Here is a 15,064-nt window from a genome sequence, read left to right as displayed (position 1 = left end):
GCATTTTAACCATTTTTTCCAGGAGCTGATAAGGGTACCTCCAGAAATTGACATTCTTTTATTTCAGCCCCGTAAACTGATTTCAAAAGGGATACAACTGGCAGGGGCCTAGGGTCTCAAGACAGAGATTCTTCCATGTAATTAATAATATTCAATGTAGTTAATAACTTAACTTATGCAGGAAATTAAACCCATAATACTGATCTCATTGTCATTAAAATCCCAAATGTATTCTTTTCCAGTTTTTGAGTAGGTTCGGTAAAATTCAGAATATACAAAGCCTTAGCATATTAGGTATTTGTTGAAACTCTATCTGAAAGAATAAGCACTAATCTATAAACCAAAAGAAAATTATCTGAGTTATATTTTTAAGATTTTATATATATACATATATTATAGTAATTTTAAAAACTGAGATGCTATAAGCTACTCAATTTGAGTTCTTAGAAATGCTCTAGTAAATTATAACTTGCGCTAAGACACTGGCCTGTATTCGTAGTCAGGCAAATTTAGTAAAGTTCTTTGGTGGAAAATTAAATAAGTAAAAATGCTCATATCTTTACTGCAGGGGGTGGGGGCGGAAAGAAGAATCTAGGCAATAAAGACACTAATGTAACATCTTGACATATGGCAGAGTGGTTAAGAGGAGGGTATTCAGCCTACAAAAGTAATACAACTGTATTTATGCCTTAAAATGAAACAAACCACCTCTCCCAAGTGTGAATATAGTATTACTACTTTATATAAATACGACTGTGTTTCTAATATTTAAATAATAAAAATTATGGCATATTCAAGCTACCAGTGGTGTGGTTTTCCTGAATATAGAAGGAAGACAGAGCTGGAAGCACACTCACCTCAAAATTAAAGGGTAAAAAACCAAAGTCAAATTCCATTTTTAAACTAGTGTTCCAATGGTTATTAAGAGATAGGAATCAGGAGTCAGATTTCAAGATGCCAAGAATTGAAATGTGCAATTCATTTTCTTTTTATACAAAAGATGAAACTAAGTTAACATCTGCTATCCAGAATATAAAATTTAAAGTCTTGATGTGAACTGAATTCTTACTTTTAAGGTGAACTTCCAGTCCTTTCCATTCACAAATAGGACTTGATTTATTAAGCTCCCTGCTTTGTATCTCCAGAGTTGATCAAAGCACATTTTCTTAGTACAATCTGTATTGTTCCAAGTGTTTTATAAACATCTTTTTTGAGAGTTTACAGGAGTGATCTGAAATCATATCCAAGGTTTCATCCTATGAGTCAGTTATTCTTAAAAGGAAACAGAATTTCTGTCTTTATCACCTTTATTTCCCTAACTGTCACAAATCTAATTCTAATCTGCCACAGAATTTTTAAAAAATCATTGGTAGGATCATCAGTAGAAATTACTGGCATTAAATACTAGGCAGGGCAAAGTGAAAAAAGGGCATAATTTTAACACAGGGACATGAAAATTACAGGTCTACACAATATCTGAACTTTCATAAGTCTCTTAGCCAATAAGGATAACTCTCAAGGCTTGTCTACCATCTAGTCCTACACTGATACCCCAAATCTGTATTTCCTGTCCTCATCTGAGACCCAAACTGTCCATCCAGCTGCCTGCTGGACAGGTTCATCTGAATTTATTCATTCATATAGATATTTACTGAATACCTACTACATGCCAAGTATATTATGGGAGGCTCTGGAAATTCATAGCCAAGACAACAGTCCTGTCTTCATGGGGCTTCAAACTGTGAAGGAAGCCAAACTAATCAAATAATCATAAAAATATATAACACACAAATTGTGATTAGCCCTATGTGCCAGTCTAAGCTAGTCTAAAAATGAAGCCAGTTTACTCACTGCACTCTGGTCTGCTTGCCCCCTGAGCCCTTATTCTTGGATGGAAATGGTGCCATTTCCAGGTTACCAAAGCCACAAACTTGGGAGGCATTCCTGACCTTCCCTTCCTCCTCAGATCTCCTCATTCTCTGGGTCCCGCCTGCACTCCCAGAGTAGATGTGCATGGTTGGCTCTACCCAGAACGACCTTTCCTTACTTCTTCTGGGAACTCCCAAAGTGGTGGTGGTAGAAAATTCCAATGAAGGCATAAAACCCAAGGCCATGAGGGTCCCTGGGATTTTAAAAACTAAAGCTGGAGGGAGAAGCTCTTTCTTCTTCTTAGTTGAAGAGTGTGAAAATAGCCCCTGTCCTGTGGAGAAACTGGAGGCAGCAGACCTAGGAGCAAGAATCCCTGTGAGAATGAGTATCACTCCCAACCCTTCAGGCCCCTGAGCTTGTCCAGGTTTCTGCAGCACTTCATTCCTTTTGGACCTTCTCCAGGAACCTCCCAATTCATCCCCCTTGTGACTTAATGTTTGAGCAGGGTTTCTATTACCTGTAGCCAGGATTCCTAATAGCTCCTAAACTTTTCAGCCTGTGACTTACCCAAATTCTACTACAAATACCCTAGTTCAGGTCCTCATCAACTCCCACCTGGACCCACTTAACAGCTTAATGGGTCTTCTGTCCCCATCCTGCCCCTTGCATCCAGCATCCCCAAATACAGTTACCAGAGTGATCATATCACCCTTCCCATGCTGGACAATTCAATGGCTCTCCTCGATATGGACAAAATCTAAATTCCTCAACAGAATACACCCGACTCTCTATAATCAATCTTCCTCCCCAGCCAAGCAACTGTTACTCCCTGCCTCATATTTTATGCCTGATTATATGGATTACATGGGCTTCAGCTTAGACAGACAAAGACATACACATCATGCTGAACTCATAAGGAGGACATCTTCCTTTCGAAAACTTTGGAAACCTAAAGAAATTCAAGACAAGTGGTTTTGTTTAGACTCACTTCTAGGCATCAAGCGATCCCATCTACATCTGTCTTTTATGATATAAGTAATTCTAAATATGGCTGCTCTACAATATCCGGTGTTAGGGCACGCGGCATCCACAGCAGCCAGCAGCCAGAAGAGAGAGGTCCTGATCACCTAACCATCTCTGTGGACGGACCACAAGTGTCTCCTCCTCCATGAGGTGTTCTCACCCAGATCCAGAGGAGTCCCGCCTCCTCCTTTCTGCATCTCTCCGCTGTCCTCTGTGCACACTCCTCACATAGCACCTGTGCTCTTGTTCCTTGAGGATAGAGCCACATTCCACTCACCTCTGGCTCCCTGAGCCCAGTGAAGTGCTCAGTGCATATGTAACACTTATAATGTTCATAGAATGATGCATGCATTCTGAGCTATGCAGAACCCTGAAAGGCAACTTTCTAATTAAAAGCGCAGGAAAGGGGGCAATTGGGTGTTAGGTTAGGAAACCTGGTCTTCTTCATATTGAATCAGATGAGAATACTTGAAAACACAGAAGATGTTTAATGCCTCTAACCCACTGTATAGTTAACCAGCTGACCATTTTGCACCAATTTCTTACATGGGAGATGCCTAGAAATAAGTTATGATTTTTTAACTTATAAAAAAACTTCAGAGAGAAGCCCATACAAGCAACAAAAGAAAAATAAATTGGATTTAATCAAAATTTAAAACTCTTCAAAGAACAACAAGAAAATGAAAAGACAATCCACAGGATGGGAAGAAAACTGAACTATTTGTGTTTTTATAAGGATATGGGTATGTGCATGTGTGTATCCAGAATATGTAAAGAACTCATACAATTCAACAATAAAAACAAAACCTAATTTTTTAAATGGAAAAAGAATGTGAACAGGTATTTTTCTAAAGAAAAAGAAGATATACAAGTGGCCAACAAGCACATGAAAAGATGTTCAGCATCATGAGTCATTAGGGCAATGCTAATCAGAACCACAAGAAGATACAGCTTCACACTCATCGGGATGGCTGCCATGAAAACAACAGCAAAATGACAAGCGCTGCGCAGGATGTGAAGAAACTGGAATCCTTCAATATTGCTGATGAGAATGTAAAATGGGACAGCCACTTTGGAAAACAGTTTGGAAAAAAGTTAAACACAGAGTTACCATAAGACCCAGCAACTCTACTCTTAGGTCTGCATCCAAGATAAGTCTGCCCAAAAACTTGCACATGAATGGTCACAGTGGTATTATTCATAATAGCCAAACCATGGGAAACACCCAAATGCCTATCAACGGATGAATAAACAAAATATGGCATATGCAGGCAATAGAATATTACTTAGCCACAGAAAGGAATGAAATTCTGATGCATGCTACAGCATAGATGAACCTCAAAAACATGCTAAGTGAAAGAAGCCAGACACGAAAGGCCACATGCTTTATAACTCCATTCATATAGCATATCCCGAACAGGCAAATCCACAGACACAGAAAGCAGCTCAGTGGTTGCCAGGGGCTGGAGAGAGAGAAGAATGAAGAGAGACTGCTAATGGGGATGGGCATTCTTTCTGGGGTGATCAAAGTGTTCTGGGATTAGGTAGGGAGGTTCGGTGCACAGCTCTGAAGATACTAAAGTCCATTAACTTGTGTGCTTTAAAGGTATGAGCTGAAATTTACAGTATACTGCACAAAATCGTATAGTGACACCTCTGTGCAGGGGCCTTACTGAGTCACTCTGCCTGCTACAGGATAACCTGTTGGAAAAGACACACAATCTGTGCAGAGGAGGAAGTGATTTATTTTCCTACCACTAAATCCCCACAGCGACCAACCATAAAATCCGATCCAAAGTAAAAAGAGCAAAGAACAAAAGAGCACACGATTTGCAATACGCTGGCAGGTATGAAATGGAATTAACCGAAGACTGAACCAAAAAAAAAAAAAAAATGTTTAGCAGCACTGCTCGCTTCCCTTTGATTACACAGATTTAAACAAGTCAAAGTCCTTTTTAGCTCATGAAAAAATGAAAAACAAGCATTCCCTCCTGTAACAAAATTAACATCCCACAGAAGGTCTGTTTGTACTTGGCCGTCATGAACCTTTCATCTCCGAGCACTGCTAAATTAAACAAGCCTATGTTGTATTGAACACAGTGAGCCAGACACCCTGGCAGGCTCCTCACTTCATCAGTGGGTGCTGAAGAACATTAGAAATAAAGAAATGGTGAGAATGACCGGGATGGTGGTTATAAAGTAGCTTTGACTTCACTCAGTCGGACATTTCAAGTATCTACAATAATGAAACATTCTAACAACTCCAAGACCCCTTTCTCTGCTGGTGTTTGTAAGAAGAGGGCACAGACTTTGCAGCCTGAGAGAGATGAATTCAAGTCACTGCTTAGTTTGGTTTTTAACATACTAGCTGAGCGCCCAAGGACAACTTTCCTAACTAAGGCATTTCATGCTCTCAAACTGGGTGATTACATCTATCCACCGAGTTTATAAGGACAAAATGAGGGAATGCCAACTGCTCAAGATGCAAATCGCCACCACTCTCAACGCTTCACAGCAAATGCTCATTTTAGAGCTTATATCATAGTATAAGTAATTGACATCAGCCATCCTTTTTCTACCCCGAGGACATCTAAACAACCAAAAGATCCTATGAAGATTTCATATTAAATAAATTGTCCCCTCCCATAGAACTGAAAGTAAGAAAGCCATCAATAAAGTCTGTTTTAAATGTATTAAATCAGGGCATGACACAAAGCATTCATTCACCTAAAAGGTATTTAAAAGTACTGAACTGAGAGAGACGCACCAAGAGAAACACTTACTATTAGAAAGAAATGCCTATTTTTCAGTGCAATAATTGGTAACCTTTCTGGAAAGATTGATGCCATCTGATTATAATTCCCAAGTGTCAGTAATCAGTTCTTAAGGTAAAAGAAAAAGGAAGTGGGATGGTTTCGAGCACTCCAGAAAAGATGTAGGAGGATATCCTTTCCCACTGACAGCAATTAATGTTTGAATGATGGCTGCTAGAACATTCAGACTGAAAAACTTTGTCACATTAGAATAGACTGAAATCTATTTAAAACAAAACTTACTAGGTTTAACATACACAAACACAAAACTCCCCATGACCTGGGTCTCCTCTCCGAACAAACCAAACGGGCACGAAGGCCAAGTTTGCATGGAACTCTCATATTTGTCAACACACTGCTATGATGTGATTAGCCATGCTCCCATGTTGGAAGTCTATTTAAAGAGGGTATCTGGACACTGCAGCAATAGACAAGAGTCAGACTCCCTCTGCCCAGCTCCATATTTCTATCACACCCACCATGACGCAAAGCTTCCAGGGTCAGCAAGGAAGGAAATTTCTCAAGGAGGATGGAACGGTCAGAAGCTGGAGATTTCCCTAGGGAGTTTCTCTAAGCCCTGTGCTCACTTTGGAACTTGAGGCCCAAAGCTACTGCTCTCCACCCCTCTTCACCTCACAGGGGTAATAATAATGCCTTTGTGAGAGATCAACCCAGGTATGCACACTGCAGAAGTCAGCCTGGGGTGCTTCCTGGGGATCTATGCTGCACATAGGCACTTAAAAATGTCTTTCCACTCCTGAAGTTCCATACTCTCACCCTGATCACGAAACCATTTCATCTGAGTATTCTACCACCACAAATTCTGGATATGAAGACAGCTTTTCTTCTTTCCAACTTTCCAATCAAATAACCACTTATACTGCCAGTCTAAACTTTAAGCTTCATGCCTAAAATAGGAAGAAATCGTTACAAATGCACAAAATCCAACCCATACATAAGAATGCCTTAAAATCTGTTTAAATACAGTATAACAATTTTTACAAATGCAGCTAAGAGGGGAAATAAAGGATAAAGTCTTAATTTTAATTAAGACTTTGGTTTAACTACTACTAGTAATTCCTCACTTTTCAGGAGTATTTTTAGAAATAGGGTTTTAAAGCATGCGATTAAAGAAATTAACTCATCAGTGAAATGAAAGCTACCATATAAGCAAATTCCTATACTACCACAGAAAAGAGTTTCAAGAACCCAGAACTTTGGTTATTTTAGAAAACAAATACAAGGTTATACCATTAGCCACAAAATATCCAAGGGAAAAGTCCAGGAAATCTCATTAATTTAGACCCCACTAATGAAGACTCAGTAGTTTCCTTTTAGGTCTGCCTAGATTTAACTTTTGGACTATTTATTTAGTAAGGGGTTGCTAAGGAAATTAAAGGACAAATAAAAATTGCTAGGGGATTATTTAATCAATTTAAAATTTTTTACATGCAAATAACCGCTGCTAAAATACTAATTAAAATCTAGCTCATGCGTTCTTTAGAATCCCATATTCCAGTGGAAACAAAATGTATGAAACAAAAGTCTACAACAGCTTAAATCTATTAAGTGCTTGCTCCATGCGCTCTGTTTATTTTGGCTGTGAAAAACTGGTTTAGGAGTCAGAAAAGCTTAGAAGGCAGGATACTGGACAAAGATTTATACATTCTTCTCAATGGCTGGCAATCTATTTCTCCACTTCTATTTTTAATAAATGCTGAACCGCACAATTAAAATATAACTCAATTTCTCTCCATTATAATTTAAAATCTGGGGTATTTACTTTATTCTTGTCTTCAAATAACATAACTGAAAAATATTCCCAGGTCTATAATACTAAACATCCTAGGATTCTTGAATTAACATCTGGTATCTTACCTAGATACTTACTTTGCCCTTAACAGCAACAGTAAAAAACAAACAAACAAAGCAGATTTAAAACACAGCAGTATATGTGATTCTGAAAATAAATGGGATATAGTCTAAATCAATAATCCAAATAAAGTATCACAAAATGTTACTGTAGCAAATGTCACTACAATTATGTATGTCTAGATTTAGGTGCATTTAAAAGTCACAGATACTAGTCTTCTTCTCCAAGAAATTAAATTTCTTAATTAAAATTTAAGGCATGTCTCACTTACATCTGAGTTCTAACTCAACAATACCAATATACACCAATCATTAATTCCTTCAAAACAATTTGAGTGTCTGCCATGTACAAGCCAGGTGTCACACCAGTTGCTGGATGGAAGCTGGTGGATAAAACATACTTGGTCCCAGCCTCAAAAATGTGAACTTGGAATGAAAAGACAAGCACCCACATGAAACACAATCTATATTATAAGAAGATGCATTTCATATATAGCAAAAAAAGATGAATTTTAGTTGACTTTTTATTAAGTTAAAGAACAAACACTAGGACAATGACACAGTTGCTGTCTATTTCATGGGCGACCTTAAGTAACTCTTATTTGATTGAAATAAAATCTAAAACAAACATAAATTTGAGTTCACATTCGTATCAGAAACTGGTAAAATACTCTGGACAGATGGGATTCGACATCGATACTCACAGGTTTACATTTAAACACATATTCACATAATTGACAAACTCAACAAGTATGTCACCTGAGTTTGTGAATCCCATTCTTTATGCTATTCTGCAATCGGGATCCATGCTCGAAAGACCTTAACAAGTTAATTTTTAAAGCTTTTTCAAGCTCCACTATAAATGAATAAAAAACAAGAGTACTGCTCCCCACAGAGGAAAACCTTTGGTATCCAAAACAATTAGTTAGTTGCCAATAATTTAAAAATATTTATAATGAGGTAATCAGGGCAACAGAACCAAAAACAAAGGACTCAACATATTTCAACATTTTCATCATAGTAAAGCCCAAGAGAGTGTCTCACTTAGACATGAGAATCATAGGTTATATTCTCAGTAAGAAAATTCTTCATGTAAGTAAAAATATCAAATGAAAGGGGTCTTTGAAAACGTAAAAGGCTTATTTCAATAAAAAACCCTGCTATCTCAAAGATACCATTTTTTTTTTCTCCTATTGGATGGGCAAAGATTAAAGATTAACAAAACTCAGTGTGGGCAGGGTATGGAAAACAAGACTCTCATTGACTTGGGGGGCTGGGTGGTGGTGATAAACTGGTAGTCTTTACAGAGGGCAGTTTACCATATATATCAACATTTAAAATGTGCATCATCTTTGACTCTGCAGTCATACTTCTAGGAAGATAAATGAACAAGTATACAATGGTGTGAGTACAGGGTTAATCAACATGCCATTATTCACTAAAAACAATCTAAATGGTCATCAAAGGAATGATTAAACAAACCATGGTGCCTCCAAACAATGAAATATACGAGAGTCAGTAAAATCATCATGTACAGTTACACATGCCTTTTACAATTCATGTGTAGAGATATATAATATACACTGTTGCGTTAAAAGACTACCATATGTAGTGTAAACCAATATATTTAATAATTTGTATATGAATACTTCTATATCCATAGAAGTATGTTCACCAAAATATAAATGGCAGTCATTTCTGTGTGACAGGAGTTAGGTGTTTACTTGTGTCAGTATGTTGTTTTATACTGATGGAAGATTTTTCTATTATAATAAGAAAATACAACATATCTCATTTAAGGAAAGAAGTGCTGCTATCTCACCAAACGTGCCTTCAAATCCCTTCAGTTCCCTGTTTTAAAAACAAAGTTTTCACTGAATGTTGTAAGTATACAGAACCACCAAGCAGCTTATGGGTTTCCACCTGCTGGATCTCCTTAGTACCAAACTTTAAGACAATGAAGTCATGGGAATTTAAAGATTAGATTCAAAGAAGTAAAGAAAGCCAAATAACCTTGTTCAAACAACCCATGTTCCTGGCATCCACCTTAAGAACCCCAGGTTCCATGAACGTAAAATACTCCTAGAACATTCTCCCTCTTACATCTTAAGAAAGCAGGCTGCGGAGAAGAATTTTCACAACAGTGGGGAGTGGGGAGAGGTTTCTTTAAAAAAAAAAAAAAAATTAAATCATAAAAAACTTACCTCAGTAAAAATATTTAATTATCTTCCTGTCTTACATTCTCTTTCTTAGCACCTTTACTGTGAGCCTGCGGGGGGAAAAAGTAAAAATTACTTTTTACTGAATACCTATTATATGCCTGGTGGGGATGGTCACAGAAAGCCTCCTGGAGAGCAGGAAGTCCAAGATAAATTGGAAAGAACAAAACAGAAGTTACTAAGAAGGGATGGTTGGGAAGGAAATTGAGAAGTTCCAAGTGTAATCAAATAACTTTTCCTAAATTGTTCAAGAACCTGTAAATGACGCATTCAACAAACAGGTCTAAAGCACCGTAACAGGTTAAGAATTGGGTTGCTAGGGCGCCTGGGTGGCTCAGTTGGTTAAGCGACTGCCTTCAGCTCAGGTCATGATCCTGGGGTCCCGGGATCGAGTACCGCATCGGGCTCCCTGCTCAGCAGGGAGTCTGCTTCTCCCTCTGACCTTCCCTCTCTCATGCTCTCTCTCTCAAATAAATAAATAAAATCTTAAAAAAAAAAAAAAGGATTGGGTTGCTAGACTCAGAACATCTGCATTTGAATCTCAGCTCTAGCACTTCCTAGCATGTGTAGTCTTCAGCAAGTTCCTCAACCTTGGTGTGCCTTGATTTCCCCATATGTCTCATAATAGTACCCAATTCATAGGATTGCTGAGGATTGTATGAGCTAATCCACATCAGGGACTGTAAAACAGCTCCTGGAACATAATAAATGTTAATTTTTATTTTTATTAATATATGCTCTTACATAATAAGTCTATTTACCTCTCACCACCACCATTATTATCATTGTTATTATTGCAAAATGACATAATCCTCATCCTCAAGGGGCTTACAGTATACTGGATGAGATAAGAGTTACCCAGATACATAACATAAGGCTAAAGAAAGATCAAAGTCAATTATTCGTTCACTTATTTAACAAATACTGGAGTGTCTATACTTTGCCAGGTCTTTTGCTGGGCATTTTTTTTTAAGATTTTATTTATTTATTTGAGAGCAAGAGAGTGAGCTATAGAGCACAAGCAGGGGGAGCAGCGGAGGGAGAGGGAGAAGCAGGCTCCCTGCTGAGCAAGGAGCCCAGTGCGGGGGCTCGATCCCAGGATCCCGAGATCATGACCTGAGCTGAAGGCAGACGCCTAACTGAGCCAACTAGGCGCCCCTCCCGGGCATTTCTGATGGACGGACAGATACGGTTTCTCTCCGCAGTTTCCAGTCTATCAAGACCCATGCTACAGGGCAGACGAGCTGCACAAGGAGACAGATACTTTTCCTCAGTGGGTGTGGGGCACTATGTATCCAAACGGGCAGAATGAGGTAGCAGAACATTCTGGGTGGAAGGGACAGTGTTATAGGAAACACAGGGCCTTTGGGGAATGCTAAGCAGCCTTGTTGTCAGGGTGCATCTGACTGAGCAATGAGTAGTGAGGCCAAAAAGCAGGAGGGGCCTCAAGTGCCCCATTGAGTTTGCTCCCTGATCTCAAGCACACTGATTACCCTGCTAAAATGGAATCACAGCTTACTTTAACTTCAATTCTAATACCCTACTGTTTTTTTTTCATGGTTTCTTTTTTCCTCTTTCAAAAGTGACAGGGGTAAGAGGAGGAAAAAGAAAAAAACCCAGCAGCCTCAACCCACATTGACGCTGGTGGCGGAAGCAGCACTAAGTGATGAGTTTCATATGTTCTTTTTTAATTCCTCCAACATTCTGATATGGAGAGAATTGTTCCTTTTACAGACGAGGGAACTGAGGCTCAGAGAAGTCAAACGGGATCTCCGAAGACCACAGAACTAATAAAATGCAGACACAGATTTAAACTGCAAGTTTGACTCCCAAAGCTTTCTTTCTCTTAGGCAAAAATATATAAGGGATTTTGCAGAATTTAAAGTCTGTTAAAAACGACTTATAAATTCAGGGTCTGTCGATTTCTGTGCTTACACAGAAAAACAGCTTTCATACACACAGTCAAAACCACTTAGAGAAGATAAAGAGATCTCACAACAGCACCAAAAAAGATAAACTACATACAAAAAATTTTAACAAAAAATTGGCAAAACCTGTATAAGACAAACTTTGAAATGCTCCAAAAGGATTCAAGAGTAGAATCAAACCAATGAAAAAATACACAATGTTCTTGGATAGGAAAATATCAGAAAGACAGCAATTCTCTCTGTAAAATTAGTTTATAATTTTAACATGATCTCAATTTTTTAAGTGTTTTCTTTTCTGGAACTAGACAAAATGATTATAAGTTCACATGGAAAAATAAACAAGGAAAAATTGCCAGGAAAATGAAGGGCAACAGGGGAAACTAAAACATTTTGTAAAACCAATACCGTGTACTGGTGTATGAATAGAAAGACTAATGGAATAGAATAGGAAGTCCAGAGATATGCTCCAATACACCTGGAAGTTCTGAATACAATCAAGATGTATTGTATTCTGAAACAAATGGTAGCAATAACTGGCAGCTACATAGAAAAAGATAAAGTTCAGTCTATATACTATCCTTGAACACCAGAATATATCCCAAATATATCAAAGATGTAAGTGGAAAAATGAAACCACAAAAGTACTTAAGGAAAACATGAACAAATTTCAAATTCTTGGAGGCCTTTCTGTGACTCAAAATCCAGACACATAAAAGATTAATATTAACTACCTAAAATTTAAAGAAAAATCTTTGAAGCTTTCTCTATACCAAAATACATGAAAGTAAATTAAAAAACAAGTAACAAACTGGGGAAATTGCAACTCACATCCTAAAGGGTTAATCTAATTTATACATTCCTAGAAATTGATAAGAAAAAAGCAATCCAAATGAAAAATTACAAAGGGTATGAACAGATAGTTCATAGAAACAGAAATCACCTTTAAGCATATGAAAAGATGCTCAGCCTCATTCATATCAAACTAATGCACATTAAAACTACATAGTTATCATTTTCACTATTAGAATAATATAAATCTAAAGGTTGGAAAACACTGTTGGAGAGGCTATGGAGAAACAGGTACCCTGATGCATTACTTGCAGGAGTTCACAACCCTGAAGAAGGGCAGAATTTAACAAAATTATAAATGCATTGCTCAATGACCCAGCAATCCCACTTGTGGAAAGAAATCCCACAGATACATCTCACATATATGAAATGAGATGTGTACAGGTGTATTTACCAGGACATTGTCTGTGATTGTTAAGAGACTGGAAAAAATTCAAATATGCATCAATGGGGGCTAAGTTCAATAAACTACGGCATGGGTATACAGTGGAATATTCTGAAGCTGTTAACTAGTGTTTTCTATACACTAATATGGAAAGATCCCAAAGGTATATTAACTAAACAAAAAGCAAGGGACAGAATAATTTACATGGTGTGCTATATTTTATATACAAAGAAGGACAGGTATTGGCTTGTGTCTACACAAAGGAACATCTATGAGGAAACAAAAAGGGATGCCTAGGTGGCTCAGTCAGTCAAACGTCTGCCTTCGGCTCAGGTCATGATTCCAGGATCCTGGGATTGACCCTGCATTGGGCTCCCTGCTCAGGCAGGAGCCTGCTTTTCCCTCTCCTGCTCCCCCTGCTTGTGTGCATGCACGCGCTCACGCTCTCTCTGTCAAATAAATAAAATCTTTAAAAAACAAAAAAGGAAAAAATTAAAGAGGATATTTATGGGGAGAGGGGACAGGTTAGACCACAACAGAGCTGGAAATTAAATTCCTCAAAATAAGCTGTTTTAATTTTTGAACAACATGAATATTTTACCTACACAAAATTAATTTTAAAGTGTTAAAAGTGTAACTCACAGAAAGAAGAGAACTACTCATAAGCCAGAGTCAAAATCCAACAAGCTCAATGCACATGGATTGGAAGAACAAATACTGTGAAAATGTCTATGCTACCTAGAGTAATCTACACATTTAATGCAATCCCTATCAAAATACCATCAACTTTTTTCAAAGAAATGAAACAAATAATCCTAAAATTTGTATGGAACCAGAAAAGACCCCAAATAGCCAGAGGAATGTTGAAAAAGAAAAGCAAAGCTGGTGGCATCACAATTCCGGACTTCCAGCTCTATTACAAAGCTGTCATCATCAAGACAGTATGGTACTGGCACAAAAACAGACACATAGATCAATGGAACAGAACAGAGAGCCCAGAAATGGACCCTCAACTCTATGGTCAACTAATCTTCAACAAAGCAGGAAAGAATGTCCAATGGAAAAAAGACAGTCTCTTCAACAAATGGTGTTGGGAAAATTGGACAGCCACATGCAGAAGAATGAAACTGGACCATTCTCTTACAACACACACAAAAATAGACTCAAAATGGATGAAAGACCTCAATGTGAGACAGGAATCCATCAAAATTCTTGAGGAGAACACAGGGAGCAATCTCTTCGAACTCCGCCACAACTTCTTCCTAGAAACATCGCCAAAGGCAAAGGAAGCAAGGGCAAAAATGAACCACTGGAACTTCATCAAGATAAAAAGCTTTTGCACAGCAAAGGAAACAGTCAACAAAACCAAAAGACACCCAACAGAATGGGAGAAGATATTTGCAAATGACATATCAGATAAAGGGCTAGTATCCAAAATGTATAAAGAACTTATACACTCAACACCCAAAGAACAAATAATCCAATCAAGAAATGGGCAGAAGACATGAACAGACATTTCTCCAAAGAAGACATCCATATGGCCAACAGACACATGAAAAAGTGCTCAACATCACTCGGCATCAGGGAAATACAAATCAAAACCACAATGAGATACCACCTCACACCAGTCAGAATGGCTAAAATTAACAAGTCAGGAAACGAAAGATGTTGGTGAGGATGCAGAGAAAGGGGAATCCTCCTACACTGTTGGTGGGAATGCAAGCTGGTGCAGCCACTCTGGAAAACAGTACGGAGGTTCCTCAAAAAGTTGAAAATAGAGCTACCCTATGACCTAGCAATTGCACTACTGGGTATTTACCCTGAAGATACAAATGTAGTGATCCGAAGGGGCACGTGCACCCCAATGTTTATAGCAGCAATGTCCACAGTAGCCAAGCTATGGAAAGAGCCTAGATGTCCATCAACAGATGGATAAAGAAGATGTGATATATATATATATATGTGTGTGTGTGTGTATATATATATATATATATATATATATATATATATATAATGGAATATTATGTAGCCAACAAAAAAAAATCTTGCCATTTGCAACGATGTGGATGGAACTAGAGGGTATTATGCTAAGCGAAATAAGTCCAT

General features: G+C 38.0%; 1 protein-coding gene across 5 annotated transcripts in view; it reads right to left on the bottom strand.

Moving 5' to 3' along the window:
- The window catches only part of MRTFB (myocardin related transcription factor B), a 192,040-nt gene that overhangs the window by 171,317 nt on the left and 5,659 nt on the right, over positions 1-15,064 (bottom strand). For all 5 annotated transcript variants that reach the window (XM_032392214.1, XM_032392209.1, XM_032392212.1 and 2 more), the window contains one exon: positions 9,782-9,846. The gene's annotated coding sequence lies outside the window, so the exon portion shown is untranslated. Of the gene's footprint in view, positions 1-9,781; positions 9,847-15,064 lie in introns of those variants that run through there.

Source organism: Phoca vitulina, unplaced genomic scaffold (assembly GCF_004348235.1).
Source record: "Phoca vitulina isolate PV1807 unplaced genomic scaffold, GSC_HSeal_1.0 scaffold66, whole genome shotgun sequence".
Classification (NCBI taxonomy): Eukaryota; Metazoa; Chordata; class Mammalia; order Carnivora; family Phocidae; genus Phoca; species Phoca vitulina.
This window is presented reverse-complemented; position numbering and strand designations above follow the sequence as displayed.